Source organism: Onychomys torridus, chromosome 3 (genome assembly GCF_903995425.1).
Source record: "Onychomys torridus chromosome 3, mOncTor1.1, whole genome shotgun sequence".
NCBI lineage: Eukaryota > Metazoa > Chordata > Mammalia > Rodentia > Cricetidae > Onychomys > Onychomys torridus.
In genome coordinates this window covers 137,664,049-137,676,390 of record NC_050445.1, presented here as the reverse complement: position 1 = coordinate 137,676,390, position 12,342 = coordinate 137,664,049, and the positions used below count along the sequence as shown (strand labels likewise).

At 46.5% G+C, this 12,342-nt stretch overlaps 1 long non-coding RNA gene across 1 annotated transcript; it reads left to right on the top strand.

Annotated features, from left to right (window-relative positions):
- The first annotated feature begins 964 nt into the window (after positions 1-964).
- LOC118579543 lies at positions 965-8,851 on the top strand. The gene is made up of 2 exons (XR_004944477.1): positions 965-1,222; positions 8,244-8,851. It is a non-coding gene; the product is annotated as an uncharacterized LOC118579543 (long non-coding RNA).
- Positions 8,852-12,342: the final 3,491 nt, after the last annotated feature.

Below are 12,342 nucleotides of genomic sequence, written 5' to 3'. Positions count from 1 at the left end.
CCCCGAGGAAGAGGAGCCGGAGGAGGAGGAGGTGGGGGAGAGGGAGGACCTACCTGGGGAAGGTGGCACACCCCCCACACCCTGCCTGCTACCCTAGGGAGGAGGGGAGGAGCCTCTCCCACCCAGGAGTTGTCTCCTCCCCTTTGGGGGAATCCCCTTTCCCCCCAAACTGGATCGTTCAGGGGCTGAGGGCTCTTTCTGTCTGCTGGAGATCTGAGCTGAGGGGCTCTGCCCGGGTCCACTGTCTAGGTGCACGGAAGTTGGGGGGGGGCGAGGTCTTCCACTCTTCCAGCAAACTGGAACCGATGGCTGGCGGTTCCCTGGAGGGTCCTGGCTTGTGCGTGTCAGGACGCCTCTCCGCGGTGAGTACTGGGTGGGATGCGGGGTGCCTACTCCACAGGCGTGGCTCCCTTTCTCTCTGCCTCCAAAGTCCCGAACTGTCTGGAGTGCGTTGCGGAGTGGGGGGCGGTCTCACTCCGGGTCCTTCAGCTCCCACTGCCCTTCCCGACTTCTGGGGGTCTCCTCCAGAGCCAGCGTGGGAGGGACAGCGCGTGCCCTGCGGCGATCTCTCCGGGCTGTCCCGGGACTGCGGAGGGTCGTCCTTCCCACGGGAGAAGGAGCAGGTCCCGGCGCCCGGTGCCCCGAGGGTGGGGTCCACGCACTCCGGCTCGCGCCCGGCCGGCCTGGGCAGCAGAGTCCCGGAGGCCGCGGTCCCGGCTCCCGTCACCCGCTGCCGAGCGGCAGCGCCTCCCCAGTCGCGTCCCCGGTCCGCCGCGCTTCCGCGCGCGTGGGGCTCCCCGCGCTGCCACCACCGGGGCTCCGGCCGGTCGGGGTTCCCGGGAGCCGGCAGGCGGACGGAGCGCGTCGGGGCTCGGCTCGGGCTCGGCTCGGCTCCGCTGCAGGCCCCGGCTCCTCCCCGGCCTCGGCGCCGCGCTCCGCGCCCCTCCCCCTCCCGCCGCCGCGGCCACCGCCTCCCGACGCGGGTTAAGGAGGATCGCGGATCCCCGCGGGTCGCCGGCCCCCCGCACCCGGGCACCGGCGGTGCCAGCGTCCACGCTAAGCGCCACGCAGACCTCTCCTTGGGCTGACTGAGGTCTCCTCCTAGACGAGCATTCCCGGTTTTCTCAGAAACGTATTTGATGGCTTCTCTCTTTCTCTTCCGGACCGCTTATAAAGGGTTATGGAGCCTGGCGTGAAGTTAAAGTTTACTCTTCTCCTGGAGGTCAGTGACTGCTCCTTGGATCAGTGGACGGATGGAAGGATAGATGAGCTTGTTACAGAGGAGTAAGCAGCGGGAGATGGGGTCTCGTGTTAGCTCCCGCTCTGTAAACTTGTGCAAGGCCCTTGTTTCTGGAGTCCTAGGCACCGAAGAAGAGGGGACTTGGATACTCTGGCCTGCCTACTAATATGGATGTCGCAGTCACCAAAGGAAAGGATTTGTGTGGAGATGCTCTTTAAAACCGTACAATAAACAAAGGATGCAAAGTATGATTATTAATTTCCCCCTTGACATGCCTATAAAATATTTTTGACCTTTGTGCTAAAATCAAGTGACATTCCTATAAAACATTTTATCCTGAGTGCCACAGCGGGCATAGAATGTTCTCTCAACACATCCCTCTACTCCTTACAGAATAATTTCCATCCCAGGGCAGGAAATATCACCAGGGTAGCCCTTTACTTCTACCCCTCCAGCCACGCTATTCCAGTACAAACTAGTTTGTTTGTTTGTTTGTTTGTTTGTTTGTTTGTTTGTTTGTTTGTTTTTCGAGACAGGGTTTCTCTGTGTAGCTTTGCGCCTTTCCTAGATCTCGCTTTGTAGCCTAGGCTGACCTCGAACTCACAGAGATCCGCCTGGCTCTGCCTCCCGAGTGCTGGGATTACCGCCCAGCCTCTAGTACAAACTCTCACACATTTCACCCTCGGGCTTATTTTTCTCCAACTGTATTTTTATATAAAACAAGGCAAAAAAAAAAAACAAAAAACAACCGCCCAAAACTATTCATTTGCTATTTGAATTGCTCGAAAAGATGACAGTTTGATAACTACCTTTAGATAGTAATGCCATTTGGCTAAATGTGTGTTACTGCAATTAAGATCTAGGTACATACAATTACATTACACATACAATGTGCAGGCATTAAGCCTTCCCACTTCCCATGTGTTATCACATTGGAGTCTTCTAGCAATTACATACAGCACTGTTATTACGCCTTTTAGAATGTAACCATGGCTTGAAGATACTGTGTCTGAGTTCACATAACTCACACCATTACATAATTAGTACTATTTTAAGCCAGGTATTAAATACAAATGACCTCAGAACCAGGTTCTGAACCTCTAGTATATCATTGGCTTGAACTGTGGAAATGTAAAGCATTCTCAAATTGCAAGGAGTTAAGCCCAACACAGCTGTTCCCCTCCCCACACTTCCAATGTCCAGTTTAAAGATGCATGTCCTCCAGCATGGGGGTGCCCACCTGTGATCACAGAGGAGGGTCCTGAGTTCAAGGCCAACTAGCCTCCCTGAGAAGACCCTGTCTTTAAAAGGAAAAGAGGAGGTTACAGTCATAGCTTGGTTGGTAGAGGCCCTGGACTCTATTCCTAACACCACAAAAGCATAAACCCTATATGGTGGCAAGTACCTATAGTCCCAACACTGGGGAGGAGAGACCAAGAAGATCAGGAGTTCAAGGTCAGCCTACACTACTAATCAATTGGGAGAGAGAGGTTGTTATAAGACAGGTCTCACATACCCCAGGCTGGCCTCAAACTCACTGTGTAGTAAAGGATGACTAAACTTCTTGTCCTGGCCAGGCAGTGGTGTTACACATTTTTATTCCCATACTTGGGAGGTAGAGGCAGGTGGGTCTCTGAGTTTGAGGACAGCCTGGTCTACAGAGTGAGTTCCAGCACAGCCAGGGCTAGAGAAACCCTGTCTTGAAAAACCAAGAAAAAAAAATCTTTAAGATTCTGATCCTGGGGGCTGGAGAGATGGCTCAGCAGTTAAGAGCACTGTCTGCTCTTCCAGAGGACCTGAGTTCAATTCCCAACAACCACATGGTGGCTCACAACCATCCGTAATGAGATCTGGTGCCCTCTTCTGGCCTGCAAGCATATATGTAGGCAGAACACTGTATACATAATAAACAAATAAATCTTAAAAAAAAAAAAAAAAAAAAAAAAAAGATTCTGATCCTGGCTGAAGAGTTGGCTCAGCAGTTAAGAGCACCTGCTCTTCCAGAGGACCCAGGTTCAATTCCCAGCACCTGCATGGAAGCTCACAACCATCTGTAATAGTTGTATACATGCATATACATACATGCAGGCAAAGCAATCATATACGTAAAAAATAATAAAATAGCCGGGCGGTGGTGGTGCACACCTTTAATCCCAGCACACTGGAGGCAGAGGCAGGTGGATCTCTGTGAGTTCGAGGCCAGCCTGGTCTGCAGAGCTAGTCCAGGACAGACTCCAAAGCTACAGAGAAACCCTGTCTCGAAAAACAAATAATAATAATAATTAATTAATTAATTAATTAAATTTTAAACTCTTGATCCTCCTGTCTCCCCCTGCCCAAGTGCTGGGATTATAGGCCTGTGGGCATAGTTGCTTTGGTGGTGGTAGTTTTGTTTTTTGTTTCAAGATAACTTTTTTATTTATATTTTAGTTTTTTGTTTGTTTTTTATTTGTTTTTGTTTTGTTTTGTTTTGTTTTTTTTGAGACAAGGTTTCTCTGTGTAGTTTTGGTGCCTATCCTGGATCTCGATCTGTAAACCATGCTGGCCTCAAACTCATAGAGATCCTCCTGGCTCTGCTTTCTAAATGCTGAAATTAAAGGCATGTGCCACCACTGCCCAACTTTACTACCCGGCTTTATTGCTGTGGGATGTTCTGTATGTCAAATGTGTTGCTCTGATTGGTTAAAATAAATAAAGAGCTGATTGGCCAGTAGCCAGGCAGGAAGGATAGGGTAGGCAGGACAAGGAGGAGGAGAATTGTGGGAAGTGGAAGGCTGGGTGGAGAGACACCGCCAGCCGCCATGACAAGAAAGATGTAAGGTACTGGTAAGCCACGAGCCACGTGGCTAAGTATAGATTAATAAAAATGGGTTAATTTAAGATAGAAGAAGTAGATAACAAGAAGCCTGCCATGGCCATACAGTTTTTAAACAATATAAGTTTCTGTGTGCTTACTTGGTTGGGTCTGAGTGACTGTGGGACTGGTGGGTAAGAGAGATTTGTCCTGACTGTGGGCCAGGCAGGAAAACTCTACCTATACTTTATATTTTAGTTTTTAATTATGTATCTCTGTGTGGGGTGCAGGTGTCCTTGGAGGGCAGAAGAGGGTATGGAATCCCCTGGAGCTGGAGTTATGGAGATAGCTGACTGTGGATGCTGGGAACCCAGCTCGGCTCCTTGGCAAGAGCAGCACTGCCCTTGACTGCCTAGCATCTCCCTAGCACCACACATCAAGTTTTAGGCCGCACTGAAGCAGACATCCTACCGATTGAGCTACACGAGATGCTTTCTGCAATAGACCAAGATGGCTGGACGTGGTGACCCACATCTATAGTCCCCAGCACTTCTAAGGCTAAGACAGGAGGATTGCCACAGTTTGAGGCTAGCCCAAGCTATGCAGTGAATTCCAGGCCCAGCCTGGGCTTCAGAGTCAGAATGTATCTACAGACCTTTCTGTGTCTGTGTTGGATGGTTTCTTTAATTTTTTTAACATCACATTTGCAAGGCAGCAGTGAGAGGTAGAAGTAATATAAAATGGAAAGGCTAGGCTAGGGAGACATGGTTAATAGAGCATATGGTTCTCATAGGACCAGAGCTTGGCTCCCAGCACCCATGTCCAGCGCTCTCAACTGCCTGTAACTCCAGAGGAATCAGGCACCTCTGAGGGCACAGGCACTCATGTGCAAGACCCACACATGTATACAAAATTGAATTTTCAATAAAAATCCTTTCTTAAAATGGAAAAATTAAAGATTAAAATTTATGAAAAATTTGAAAAAATAAAAAGCTCAAATATTGTTCATATATGCAAGATGCTGGCTGTAGCATTTTTATAGAAGCAAACTAAGTATTCAAAATTAGGCAAATAAAAAAGAACTTATAGTAAATCTACATAATAGAATATTGTTTGGCATTAGAAAGAGTAATTTTATTTAATTCTATATGAGCCCAAATAAACCCTTCCAAAAAATAAAGAGTAATTATATTTAATTCTGGACATAAAATGGTTCCGTTTTTATTTTTATATGTCATCATTTAGCTCATGCCTCCCGAGTGCTGGGACTGAAAGCCTGAACCACCATACCTGGCTATAGCATCATTTAAATATATATACCTTTTGCCATGGGCATAATAACTTTAGCCAGTCATTTTTATATGTCTGTATTTGAATAAGAAAATTACATTTCAAGAGTCGGAGAGATGGCTCAGCAGTTAAGAACATTTCTCTTGCAGAGGTTCTGGGTTCGGTTCCCAGCACCCATGTCGCAGCTCACAACACTCTGTAACCCCAGTTCTGGGAGATCCCACACTCTTCTCTCCTCAGGCCCTTATGTGTTCATGGTGCACATACTTACGCTCAGACACACACACACATACACATAAACTTTTTTCTTTTTTTTAGTTTTTTTCTGGAACTCACTCTGTAGCCCAGGCTGGCCTCAAACCCGCAGAGATCTGCCTGCCTCTGCCTCCCCAGTGCTGGGATTAAAGACATGCCCCCCACACACACACTGCCCGGCTCATTTTTTTTTTTTTAAATAAAATTATGTTATAATAGTTTGCCTAGGGCTGGAGAGATGGCTGTTCTTCCAGAGGTCCTGAGTTCAATTCCCAGCAACCACATGGTGGGTCACAACCTGTAATGAGATCTGGCCTGCACGGACACATGCAAATAGAATACTGTATACATAATAAATAAATACATGCAAATAGAATACTGTATACATAATAAATAAATACATGCAAATAGAATACAGTATACATAATAAATAAATAAATAAATCTTTTTTTAAAAAAGAAAAAGAAAAAAGTAGTTTGCCTAACATGATCAAATAATGTGTTTTAAAAAATATATGCCTGGGGCTGGAGAGATGGCTCAGCAGTTAAGAGCACTTTCTAGAGATCCTGACTGAGTTCAATTCCCAACAACCACTTGGTGGCTCACAACTATCTATAATGGGGTTCGATGCCCTCTTCTGTCATGCAGGCAGAGCACTAACACACATAAAATACATAAATAAATAAATCTTAAATAAATAAAAATGTGTTTGAACAAAGATGACATGTAGTTAGAGTTTTTCTGCCTGGCCCAGTCAGGACAAATCTCTCTTACCCGCCAGTCCCATAGTCGCTCAGACCCAATCAAGAAAGCACACAGAGACTTATATTGCTTACAAACTGTATGGTCATGGCAGGCTTCTTGTTATCTGCTTCTTCTATCTTAAATTAACCCATTTCTATTAGTCTATACTTTGCCACATGGCTTGTGGCTTACCAGTGTCTTTACATGTTGCTTCTCATGGCGGCGGCTGGCGGTGTCTCTCCCCAGCCTTCTACTTCCCAGAATTCTCTTCTCTCTTGTCCCGCCTATACTTCCTGCCTGGCCACTGGCCAATCAGAACTTTATTTACACAGAGCAATATCCACAGCAATGACACCAAGAGACCTGCCAATGTGGAAGGGGCAAAGCTCAGCGGCCTCAGCTGTAGACAAAGAACTAAGGCACAGAGGAATGCTCAGGGACTGCTATCCAATACCAAACGACCAGCCCCACGTACTTACCAGTGACAGTTTACGGACCGTGTTGTATTTAGGAGTGTGTGTGTGTGTGTGTGTGTGTATGTGTGTGTGTAAGAGGCCGTAAATTTGAAAGAGCTGGGGGAGGAGGCTTGCACATGGGTGCCTTAGAAGGGAGGAAAGGGAGGGGGAAATGACGTGTATTAATGGAATTCCATTATCTTTAAAGGATTTTTTTTTTAAATGTGTATTGGAGTACTTAGGCCTGAAATGCTTGAAATTTGTTTCAAAATAATAATGATCAAGGAGACATGTAGGCCAGGCGGTGGTGGCACACACCTTTAATCCCAGCACTCGGGAGGCAGAGCCAGGAGGATCTCTGTGAGTTTGAGGCCAGCCTGGGCTACCAAGTGAGTTCCAGGAAAGGTGTAAAGCTACATAGAGAAACCCTGTCTCGAAAAACCAGAGAGAGAGAGAGAGAGAGAGAGAGAGAGAGAGAGAGAGAGAGAGATGTATAGATGATAAAATAGTGGCCAAACATTGCTTATTATATTAAAAAAAAAAAAAAAAAAAAGCAGCGAGTTCCAGGACAGCCAAGGTAAAACAGAGAAATCCTGGTTCAAAAAACAAAACAAGCTACTGGAGAGAGGTTTAAGAGTGTACTGGTCTTGCAGAGGACCCAAATTGGGTTCCCAGCCTCCCTGTCGTGTGCACACACATTAACAAGATTAAAAATAAAGTAAGGGCTCAGTTAAGAGCGTTTGTTGCTCCTGCAGAGGACCCCCTGGGCTCCAGCACTGACATCCATTCTACAACTGCCTGTATCTCCTGGTTCCAGAGGACCTAACTCCCTCTTCTGACTTCTGCTGGCTCCTGTATGCATGTAATGCGAATATATACACATACACAATAAAAAGAAATTAATAAAAATAAAAACTTAAGAATTCACTCTCTACTTTTGTGTTTTGAAATTTTACAACAGAGCTTTTAAAATTACTGCAAAGGAATGCTAAACATAAGGTGTTTGCTATCATGCTTTGTGGATATACTGTTGCCTGATATCTGCACCTTTCATTTACACGGCATCTTTTAATAAACCAAATCCAGAAAGTAGCAAATTTTCATCCATTTTACAAAAGTCTTTGAGATATTACCACCTCCGCTCTTAAGCTCCCTCTAGGAACCCTTGGTCAACCACAAGGGGTAGGCTGCAGCTACTAGAGTCCGGGTTCCTGCTTCCTTTGGTGACTGTCATCCGAGGTGGGGGTGGGGTGGGGGGTAGGGGGGTGAGGGTGGTGGAATAAACCAACATACAAATGATTCATCAGACAAAATTGGAGTTCCTATTTGCACATCAAAAAGCAGGGGGGGGGGGGGGAACTGCCACTAAAAGCTGTAGTCCCTGGAAAAAGAACGCAAGTGATCAAATGATTAAAAATTCTCTGCGTAGTTTACATCTCCTTTTCATGACTTTTCTCTTTTTCAGTTTATACATTCATTTTACATCCTGGTTAATTCTCTCAACTATGTGGAGAAGCCAGGCTTGCAGCGGGAGACGTGAGCGAGCGGGTGGAGCGAGGCTGGAGGCGGGAGCGGCACAGCCAGGGAGGCCCAGCCACGCGTCTGTTCCACCTTAAGAGGCGCCCGCCTCTCCCCGCCAGCAAGCTCTCGGTTCCGCCCACCCCGGTGGCAGCCCGGCCCGGAACGCGAAGGCGAGGAGGGAGGAGAACGGCGGCGAATGGAAAGATCCGCGCCCCCGGCTGCCGGCCGCACGCTCCGGGCTGGGTGCGGAGCGGGCTCGGGGATGGGCCCGCGAGCCACTGCAAGGCGGGCTGGGACCGGGACCGCGGGGCCATCCCGGGTGGGCGCCAGGGAGCCGAACTGGATCCAGGCTGGACCCGGAGGCGAGCAGCACGGACAAACGTAGAAAGTTGTAACTTTCCTGGTCCCAGACGCACCGCGTCAAGGAATTTCCAAAAGAGGGGCAAGGGGTCCGCGCCTCGCCTTCGTCCTGATTGGTGGGGTTGAGGGTGGGCTGGGCCCCGGGGTGCTCGAGGATTGGCCCTGTCGGCAGTCCATCACGGCATGACGCAGGTAAAGGGTGGCCATTTGGGGAGGAAGTGAAGATTATTTTGGTACCTCCTCCGCCAGCTACTGATTGGTGGAGGTTTGCAGTGATGTAAAACAGGGCATAAAAATGTCTACTAAAGGTACGGGCCTATTGGCCGGGCTCTCGGAGGAATTTTAGGGTGGATTGTGCAGAGCCAGCCGACCGCTGTTTTCGTAGGGAAGGGCCAAGTGGTTTGACACCCGGAAATGAGTGAGGAAGGGAACTCAGGGAAAGCGAGGGAAAACCGCGCACCTACTTTGCCCTCACACAAGGTCATTTCCTGCTGGGGATCGATAGTTTCCTGTTTACTTACTCCGGCGGTAACGTGTACGCTGGCTTCCTGGAATATACCCGATATTCAAACTCAACTTTTGAGCCCAGACTTGCCTTTTAGAGTACCAACGAGAATGAATGAGATGGAGAAAGGGGAAAGCATGGGATTTATCTCTGTATGTAGAGGAAGGTAGTGAAAACAGAGTAGGACTGGAGGCAAGAAGACCTGCGGTAGATCCCCAACAAAACTAGTAGCTCACGCCTGTGACTCCCAGCACTTGGAGAGGTGGAAGCAGCGTGTTAGAAGCTCAAAGTCTTTCTCGACTACATGGACAGTGAGAAGCAAGTCGGACTAAATTTGACGCTGAGTGGGTTGATGGATGAAAGTGGAAATAACCTAGCGTGGTGACTCACGCCTTAAATCCTGGCGCTTGGGAGACAGGCAGGCGAATCTATGAATTTGAGGCCAGCCTGGTCTACATAGCGTGTTCCAGGACAGCCAGAGCTACAAAATTAGACGCAAAAAAAATTAAGATTGGTCTGAAAAAAAAAAGGGGGGGGGGGTTACTCCGAAGCTTTTCTGCATGGGCACTGCATTTTACTCTCCTGTGCCCAGGGACAGGCAGCGAATACACAGTAGATGGTGACCACCTGCTGGAGTGAGAAGACAAAGAATGAGGGGGAAAATATTATTTTTAAAGGTGTCTTGTCTATTTTAGGATTGTTTGGTTTGGTTTGGTTTTAGTTTTTTGGAGACAGTTTCTCTGTGTAACATTCCTGGCTACCATAGAACTCGATTTGTAGACCAGGCTAGCCTCAAACTCACAGAGATTCCCCCTGCCCTTGCTTGGCTCCTAGGATTAAAGGCATGCGTCACCAGCACCGTCTGGCTACGACACACACACCCCGCCCCCTCCTTTTTTCCTCCCTTAACCACCCAGGTTAATTCAGCCATAACTTCAGAAATGGATCTCCTTCCTGGGAAGCTGTCAACCTAGGGAAATGCTCCGGGCTTGTTTAGTTGTCGTGGAAGCAGTGCCCTGTAGCCCGTTGGTCTGATCTCGCTGTGTAGGGGAGGCTGTGTAGTCAAGGATGACCTTCATCCTCAGGTTGCTACCTCCCTCGCCCTGGCATTACAGCCCGTACCCCTCTCTGTGCCTGGTTTATGAAGTACTGGGGTGAAACTCAAGGCTTCAAGCAGCTAGGCAAGCACTTTACCAATCCAGTCTCTACTGGTTTGGGTTTTCCTTGATACCCAGAAGCCTTTAAAATTTGAACAAGATGGCCCCCCAAGCTACTTTCCTGAAAAATGGAAGCCGCAATATTATGAAAAAGCTGTCCTCTACAAACAGTAAGTGGAAAATAAGTACATTAAACCTACAGCCTGGGTGAGGGTAGAAGGTAGGAAGAACTTAGATTTTGGGAAGATTGAGAAAAGGACCCATGCTGTAATATGAAGTCATTTGCCTCCCAGCACAAATGTCCACTTTTTTTTTTTTTTTTCTGGTCCAAAGTTTTCTTAGAGCTATAATTCAGGCATGCTTTAACATTGTCTAAAAACTACACTGTTTAAAATATAACTAGGGTGCTCTGGATATTGCTCTGTATAAATAAAATGCTGATTGGCCAGTAGCCAGGCAGGAAGTATAGGCGGGAGAAGCAGAGAAGAGAATTCTGGGAACAGGAAGGCGGAGGCAGAGATATTGCAAGCTGCCGCCATGAGAAGCGAGATGTAAGGTACTGGTAAGCCACGAGCCACGTGGCAACTTATAGACTAACAGAAATGGGTTAATTTAAGATGTAAGAACTAGATAGCAGGGCTGGAGAGATGGCTCAGAGGTTAAGAGCACCAACTGCTCTTCCAGAGGTCCTGAGTTCAATTCCCAGCAACCACATGGTGGCTCACAACCTTCTGCAATGAGATCTGGCTCCCTCTTCTGTGTACATAATAAATAAATAAATCTAAAATAATTATACTTCATACATTAAAATTAAAAAAAAAGAACTAGATAGCAAGAAGCCTGCCATGGCCATACAGTTTGTAAACAATATAAGTTTCTGTGTGTTTACTTAGTTGGGTCTGAGCGTCTGGGCCTGGCAGATAAGAGAGATTTGTCCTGACTGTGGGCCAGGCAGGAAAACTCTAACTACATCCTCAGCTCAAAAACAAACAAACAAAATATATACATATAACTAGGGACGTAGCTCGATGGTGCAGTGTTTGACTGGCCTGGGAAAGGGCCTGGACAGTCCCCAACACCACAAACTAATAGTAATAATGAATACATGTTACAGAACCATGCTTCATCATTCCACCACAGAACACTCCAAGGACTATTAGCCAAGAGTCTACAACTGACATTTTCTACTTTTCCAAAGAGAGCTCATGTTTGCATGATTCTTCTGGAATCTTCTAAGTGCAGGTGGTTTCAAGGCTATACACTGGGACTGGGGGAGAGAGCCCAGTCACTGAAATGCTTGCCTCAAAAACATGAGAGCTGCGTTTGATACCAAAAATCCACAGTAAAAACCAGGCAAGGTACTTGCAGTCCCAATGCCTATAAACATGTACATGCATTACAAAACAAGAATGTATGCCAGACTTGACTTTAGCATCATTCTGGTAGCAGTTTAGAACACATTTTGTTATTTGTGATAGCAAAACTATGATGGGGAATGATCCTGAGGCTATACATAGTATAGCACATGTTTAATATCAATAGGGGAGGAAAATGTTGGCGTTTTCAAAAATTGTAAGTTCTGAAGAATATGTACTTTATTCCTAGTGATGGTTAAATAAATCATGTAAAACAAAAACTTTTTGTTTAATAATAAATAAACTGGGCTGGAGAAATGGCTTAGAGGTTAAGAGCACTGGCTGCTCTTCCAGAAGTCCTGAGTTCAATTCCCAGCAAGCACATGGTGGCTCACAACCATCTGTAATGAGATCTGGTGCCCTCTTCTGGTCATACATGCTGTATACATAATCAATCAATCTTGAAAAATAATAAATAAACTTAGCATAATCACTTCCCCTTTTATTATGTCATAACTATTTATATTAATTAATTATACTTAGCATAATCACTTCCCCTTTTATTATGTCATAACTATTTATATTAATTAATTATACTAATTAATTCTATATTGATATAATATATCTTGGATATATCTCATACCCAATAAGCCAAAGTAGAAATTT